General features: G+C 35.6%; 2 long non-coding RNA genes across 3 annotated transcripts; one reads left to right on the top strand and one right to left on the bottom strand.

Annotated features, from left to right (window-relative positions):
- Positions 1 to 304: 304 nt before the first annotated feature.
- LOC307150508 lies at positions 305 to 1,460 on the top strand. 2 transcript variants are annotated; one of them, XR_013819740.1, is made up of 3 exons: positions 305 to 406; positions 564 to 676; positions 1,321 to 1,460. It is a non-coding gene; the product is annotated as an uncharacterized lncRNA (long non-coding RNA). The 2 variants fall into 2 exon arrangements; XR_013819741.1 differs by having other exon boundaries at positions 561 to 676.
- A 1,848-nt stretch (positions 1,461 to 3,308) lies between these two features.
- Positions 3,309 to 6,353, bottom strand: LOC307144392. Its single transcript, XR_013818733.1, has 3 exons — positions 5,542 to 6,353; positions 4,784 to 4,885; positions 3,309 to 4,147 (listed from the first exon to the last, which is right to left on the bottom strand). It is a non-coding gene; the product is annotated as an uncharacterized lncRNA (long non-coding RNA).
- Positions 6,354 to 6,636: the final 283 nt, after the last annotated feature.

The raw sequence follows: 6,636 nt of genomic DNA, 5'->3' as shown, positions 1-6,636 counted from the left end.
GTGACTTGTCACATGACATCAGATACTTGATTATTTTGTCATAATCAGATCAGTTACACTGCTGATAACTGTCCCGTTTGCATGTAAATCATTTTCATATGATTATTGCTTGCTATTAAAGACATACTTTTATTCATAGAAATGCCCACATATCAGTGAACTTATAAAATAAAAATGCTTTTAACATTTAATTATGCAACACTCTTTACAGAAAACATATCCTACAGTTATAAACTGACTATTTGCAAGTAATGTATTAAAATTACCTTCCTTTCTGTTTTGCAGGATTACTTAGTCCTTTTTTTAAAGCTCTACAATATCAAACTCAACAGCTCTTTTAAGAGCCAACCATTACAAGAGCTACTAGTGAGTCGCAGCGAATCTTGCCGTGATCAGCCCTTCCCAGGTGAAGTTTCTAGAATATTGCAATCAGTATTTACTCATCAAATGTTCTCTCCTGAATCATATGGTAAATTAACTTATTTAATACTGTCTTAATTTATGTTTCAGGAACAATAGTAATTGCACATAGAGTAAGTCGAGACTTTCTTGTTTTACAGCAGAGAAGGAAGACCAGTCCTTATATCAACGCAAGCTAATCAAATAAGTCCTTTGTTTCGGGTGAGGAAGGAACATCTGGTGCCCAAAGAAGACAGAAAAGTGCGCGAGTCCATTGGTATGTCTTGAATTGAAACAATGCTGTAAAATGTAGTACATAATTTGATGTTGACAATTTTACATTGTACAGGTTTTCACTTGGTTTTTGATCATGTGAAGCTCTTGAAACAAGTGACAGAAGAGTATGTTGTCTGGAAAGAAATCAAGCATCACTGGCATAGGCTCAAAAGAGACAATGCCTTTCTTAAAGATCTTTTAAAATAGGTTGCTGTTGAGATGGGTAAAACAGTTTTTGTTCAGTACTTAGCTTATATTATGTGCTCCAATATATATATATATATATATATATATATATATATATATAATACTTCAATGTGTATATTATATAATGTACTGACTGCTGCTTTGTAAATTTATGTAAGGAACAGGCAACTCTGGCCCTTTGCATTCTACTTTTTGAGGTTAATTAAGAGTTAACCTCCAACCCTAATCGAGCACATCTGAAAATTTTAACCAAAGTCTTCAGGTTTACTTCTAGACAATAGGCAGGAGGGTTTGAGTTCGGAGCTAAATCTGCAGGACAGTGGACGCTGAGGGCCAGAGTAAACCATCACTGCTTTAAATCATGCAGAACATAAGCTGACCCGACTGTCCATTAAACAACTTCATTTGAATGGTTTGTGTTTTCTGTTTTACTTTCAGACCAGGACTGGAGAACGCCTGACAGTGGGATGTTGAGACTTCTTCTTCTGGTTGAGAAAAAGCTACACCACATCAGTGATCGCATCTTCTGTTCTTCTGTTCTTCAACTGAACAAACTGTTTAGACGAGGAAGAAGAACACGAACACGATAGAGACATGTTCAGGGAAGAGCAAGAAACCAGTTTAGCTGTGATAATGAATCATTATTTTCCAACACAATATCAAATCTGTTTTCTGTATCATATGATTCTCTGGCACTAATTTTATGGCTTCAGCAGCTGTGAATGGACTATTATGATGTTAATGTATTTTTGAAGACACATTTTTATTTATCTTGAATCTCATTTGTCTTTATGCTACTTTATCAACTTTATTCTGTGTCCTCCAATAAAGTGTTGTTTAATAAAGTATGGTGACTATTGTGTATTGAAAGTGGTGTTTGGTACAGTAAATAGACATTTTTATTTGAGAAATTTTAATTTCTTATTTCTTTAGTTTAATTCATTAAAAAATAACTAGGCCTACATATAATTAATAACTTATAAATTACTACATATAATTAATGACCATGATTCTTTTACTTGGGACATAAAAAAATGTAGATCTGGTTAATGATATTTGGGACAACAATGCAACAAAAGTTGCACATACTTGCATGTATGCCAGTTTGCAGTGAAATAAAAGGAAGCTATGTGAATAACAAGAGGCTGCAGTGGCTATCTTGCTATAAATACTTAAAGCTTAATTGAAGATGATCCATGTTGATCATTCTAGTACATCTACAACTGCTTTTCGAATGAAAGCATATATCACTGATGTCAGGCATATACTGTAAGCAGCAATCAGAGGGGGTGAAAAGGAAATGTTGGCACTGTTTTTTTGTTGTTTTACTGAATGGTGCATTACCCTTGTGTAATAGTAATAGTGTGTGTAGATCTGTGTAGATTGTATGGCCCAGCAATGGCCCCCAGAAGAGCAAACAAATGCACATTTCAAATGGCTGTAACTCGAAGTCCGGTTAGTGTATCAAAGAGAAAATCGGCAGGACGACTGCTTATGCTATGTATAATAAATAATGTTGGCCACAGTTTTCAGATATATATGGAAAGCTGGCATAAAGGTTATTTTTAAAGTGCTCACAGTAAAATATCAAATTTCAGCCTGTCCCTCATATATGTCATAAAGGTTTGCATAATGAACAAATTTAGATATCCAGTTGTCCATTAAATATATAATTTATTTAACATTTATTGTTTTATTACTAAACGTTTTATACTACATTACCCACACATCTCTGTCATTCTATCAGTGGAACAGGAAGCATTGTTCTGTAGTTCATTGAAATGTGCAGACATGCTTAGGGTTAGGGTTAGGATCTCGGTAAAGGAGTAATTTCTCACATTATAGAGACACTTTATAGTTAGCTTAATGTATAACTAATGTAATAACAACACCAAACCATACTTTGTAACATGAAGCGCCAGTTTATATGGGTTAAACGATTGTCCAATCACAGCGAGTTCTGCGATAAAGTCACAGCCAATAAAAACCCAGCTGAACAAATGCGTCACACTTACATGCCCATTTATGGCAAATGATGACAGATCTCTTCTGGTTCCGGCTGCAGGGATAGATACCTTAAATATTTAATATTTAGGCTGTTAAACATGTATTATTTCTAATTAAATTATAAAACTCATATTTAAAAACAAAAGACTCTTTGTGTGGTTACCGTCCAAAAACGAGTTCACACGATCAATGACACAAATTTGCTCATTTGATTAGACTGATGCATGAATGCATTTGAAAGAGAAACTTTTTTCTAAGCAATGTCCTACAGCAGGAGTAGTTTTGCAGTATTTTAATTAAAGATAATTGCATGTAGGCCTACTAAAGTGCTTCTAACATTTACAGTGTATGTATAGTCAAAGATATATCAATTATATTCAAATAAATGTAACAAAAGCACAATGAATGGACACAATTTTGAAAGCTTATTCCAATATTTAATGTCAAACTGTTTAAAGACAAATGTAGTGCCAAAACTACTGCACAACAGTATACAAATCAGTTAATTTAAAATATCCAGATACAGGGGCAATCTATTATAGTGACACATACATTAACGTTAAAAAAATTGCTATGATGAAGTTATATATTTACAAACCAAAAGATGAGATTCAACTTTGTTATGTGAAAATACATTTGTTTCGTCGCTTTAAAGAACAAATAAGCAAAAACATAAGCACAACATTTTACATTCTCAACTTTCATTCTATATCCTTGTGATTATTGGTCACTTTTATTGTAACTATGCAATGATTATGTCCTTTAGCAAAACACCTGATGAGCACTGACCCTTTTTTATAAAGGCATTAGGCAGAAATCAAGTACAGTTTATGAAGCTGAAAAGAGAAAACAAAATGCTTTAACAATATGGAAAAAGATAAATCACTATTTTCAATATTGGTTCTGCATATATCAAAGAGATCCTGAGGAGGAGTGGGACTCCACATGAAGACTTTCAGAAACTGTGACAGAGTAAAGGGTGCACCTCGCTGGACACATCCTACGCATGCCCAAACAACAACACCCAAACACAGTGATGAAGTGGACACCACCAGGAGGATGCAGGAGACAGGGAAGACCAAGGAAGACACAGAGACAGATGTTTCACGAAGACCTGAAGAATGTCAGTGTCCCATGGGAAGATGTGAAGAACTTGGCCACGGATTGAATACGTTGGAGGACACTTGTTGACCAGTGTGCCCAGCACAGCACTTGATGATGACGTTGTGAGTTTATCCATAACCGTGGGATATGTTTTCTGTAAAGAGTGTTGCATAATTAAATGTTAAAAGCATTTTTATGTTATAAGTTCACTGATATGTGGGCATTTCTATGAATAAAAGTATGTCTTTAATAGCAAGCAATAATCATATGAAAATGATTTACATGCAAACGGGACAGTTATCAGCAGTGTAACTGATCTGATTATGACAAAATAATCAAGTATCTGATGTCATGTGACAAGTCACATAAGCTTTTCCACTCTTGCAAACAGAGGTAGGTTATGAGGTGTGGAGAGACATCATGTATCACTGGAACATGAACAGACGGGGACCAATTTGCAATTAATATAAACTTTCTGACAGTGTGTGTGACATCCGTCAACTTTCCAAGAAGTGGCGCAACTGATTTACAAATATGGCGATAAACATGTACAGGAATTGAGGCAGTAGCCAGTGACAGCACTAGGAGTGAAAGCTGCAAGATTGTGTACGAGTATACAAATATGTACGAGTATCGTACGAATTTGACAACTTGTTAAATCTTGTGAATTATTAAGACTTTCAGACTATGTTTGTACTGATTGGGCTATGGGTTTTGTGAGAAAAGTTTTAAGAAACAACAAATGCTTGATAAAATGTTTGATTTAGGGTTAAAACCAACACATAAATACCATTGTGAATATTTGCCTTTGCAGCTTTCCGTCTCCTCCGTTTACTTCTCCTCAAACAATAATGGGCTGACTGAGTCCGAAAGGCCCTTTTGGTCTTTTCAGCTGAAAAAAGAGAAAAGAAAATATCATTATGTATAATATATAGGATTATTTAAAGGAAAAAATGTACTGATTTACCTTACAAATATTGGATGTTACATTATAAAGCGTTAAAAGCATGGCAAGTGTTGTGGTTAATATGCATTTACAACAAATATCACTTTAAAACTATCAATACAGAGGTAAAAGCATGGTAAGTTTTGTGGTTACTGTCCTTTTACCACACCCTATCACAGTAAAACTAGGGTTACTGTGGTAAAAGCATGGTAAGTGTTGTGGTTACTGTGCATTTACAATAAGTATCACATTAAAACTACCAATAGTGTGGTAAAAGCATAGTAAGTTTTGTGATTACTGTCTTTTTACTACACTTATCACAGTAAAACTAATGTTACTGTGGTAAAAGCATGGTAAGTGTTGTTTTTACTGTGCTTCTACTACAAATACAACTTTGGAACTAATTGTACTATTTTTAATCTGATATGAATATCTAAGCCTATAGCACGTCACGTGACAGGCGGTGTTTAATCATATATTTTGAATTAGAAAGCAATGAAACAACAAGATATAATGGCAGATTATATCGACAAACAGAAAAGACATTATATCACACATTATTAGGACAGCGTATTTAGGTATTTATTTACTAGGCTACTTACCAACAGCTGACACACGTGAACTGATGCCAAATATCGCGATGTGTTCGGAACGAGACTTCTTCAGCGCGATTTCCTACTAATAAAATATCATTTTAAAAATATCAATAAACAGCAAAGCAATCCAGCTTCCCTGGCAATAAGACCGAAATAATAACATTAAAAAAATGCATAAACCATGATAAGATCTCGTGAATAAATGTTGATTAAACAGCTTCTCTGCTGCAGCCGACAGGCAGAAATAATCGAGCTGTGATCACGAAAGACGAAAAATAACGAAATAAACGTGTCTGTGCCACGAATCAATAGATTAAATTACGTGACCATATCACGAACGTTGGAGTTATCCGTGGTCTCACCACAGACTCACTCCGTGCTCCTATCACAGATTTTAGATCTGACTATAGCCAAGCGAGCAATAGGTGTAAAACACCATCAAACTGGATGTTATGATGACAGGACGAGACAAAATGTCAAGTTAATTACATGCCATTGCAACACAGTCGACCTAAAGCTTATAAGTTCCTAAACAAGCCAGCAACATAACGTCCATGAGTGAGGTCAGGTTGTTGAGGTCCGTGGTGCCATCACGGGACTTTGGTTAGGCTAACTGAAACAAACCGAAATTTTATGATGACAGGCCAATGCAATAGCTTCAATAACAGTCAGGTTAACATCATTATGGCATTTGATGTTGGAAAAGTTCACAAACTTCAAATGTTGCATTTCCAAATGAGAAAGCACGTCGATTGAGTGAGATCTGTACTCCGTCATTGAAACGGGTATCCGTGTGTGGACCACGGAAGGTCAGTGTCATTGACTTGCGTTGGAGTAATATCCGTGGCTGCATCACGGAATTTGGGGCGATTCCGTGATGGCTGCACGGATTTTGAGTTAAGGGCCCGTGGACATTTCACGGAATCCTGTGAGACCAGGTTGTCCATCCACACACAGAATAGAATAAGCGTATTTTAAGCCGATACATCAACATCTCTCATCATTGGGGTGGGGGAACGGATTTCGACAGCTGAACTATTTGCCGTCGGATTCTGTTCCCCCTGTGTTTATTACACAATAAGGTTCTAAGATTGATCAAAT

The sequence above is a fragment of the Squalius cephalus genome (assembly GCF_949319135.1).
Source record: "Squalius cephalus genome assembly, chromosome: 2".
Taxonomy (NCBI): domain Eukaryota; kingdom Metazoa; phylum Chordata; class Actinopteri; order Cypriniformes; family Leuciscidae; genus Squalius; species Squalius cephalus.
Note: the sequence above shows the minus strand (reverse complement) of the source record. Positions and strands in the feature narration are given on the sequence as shown.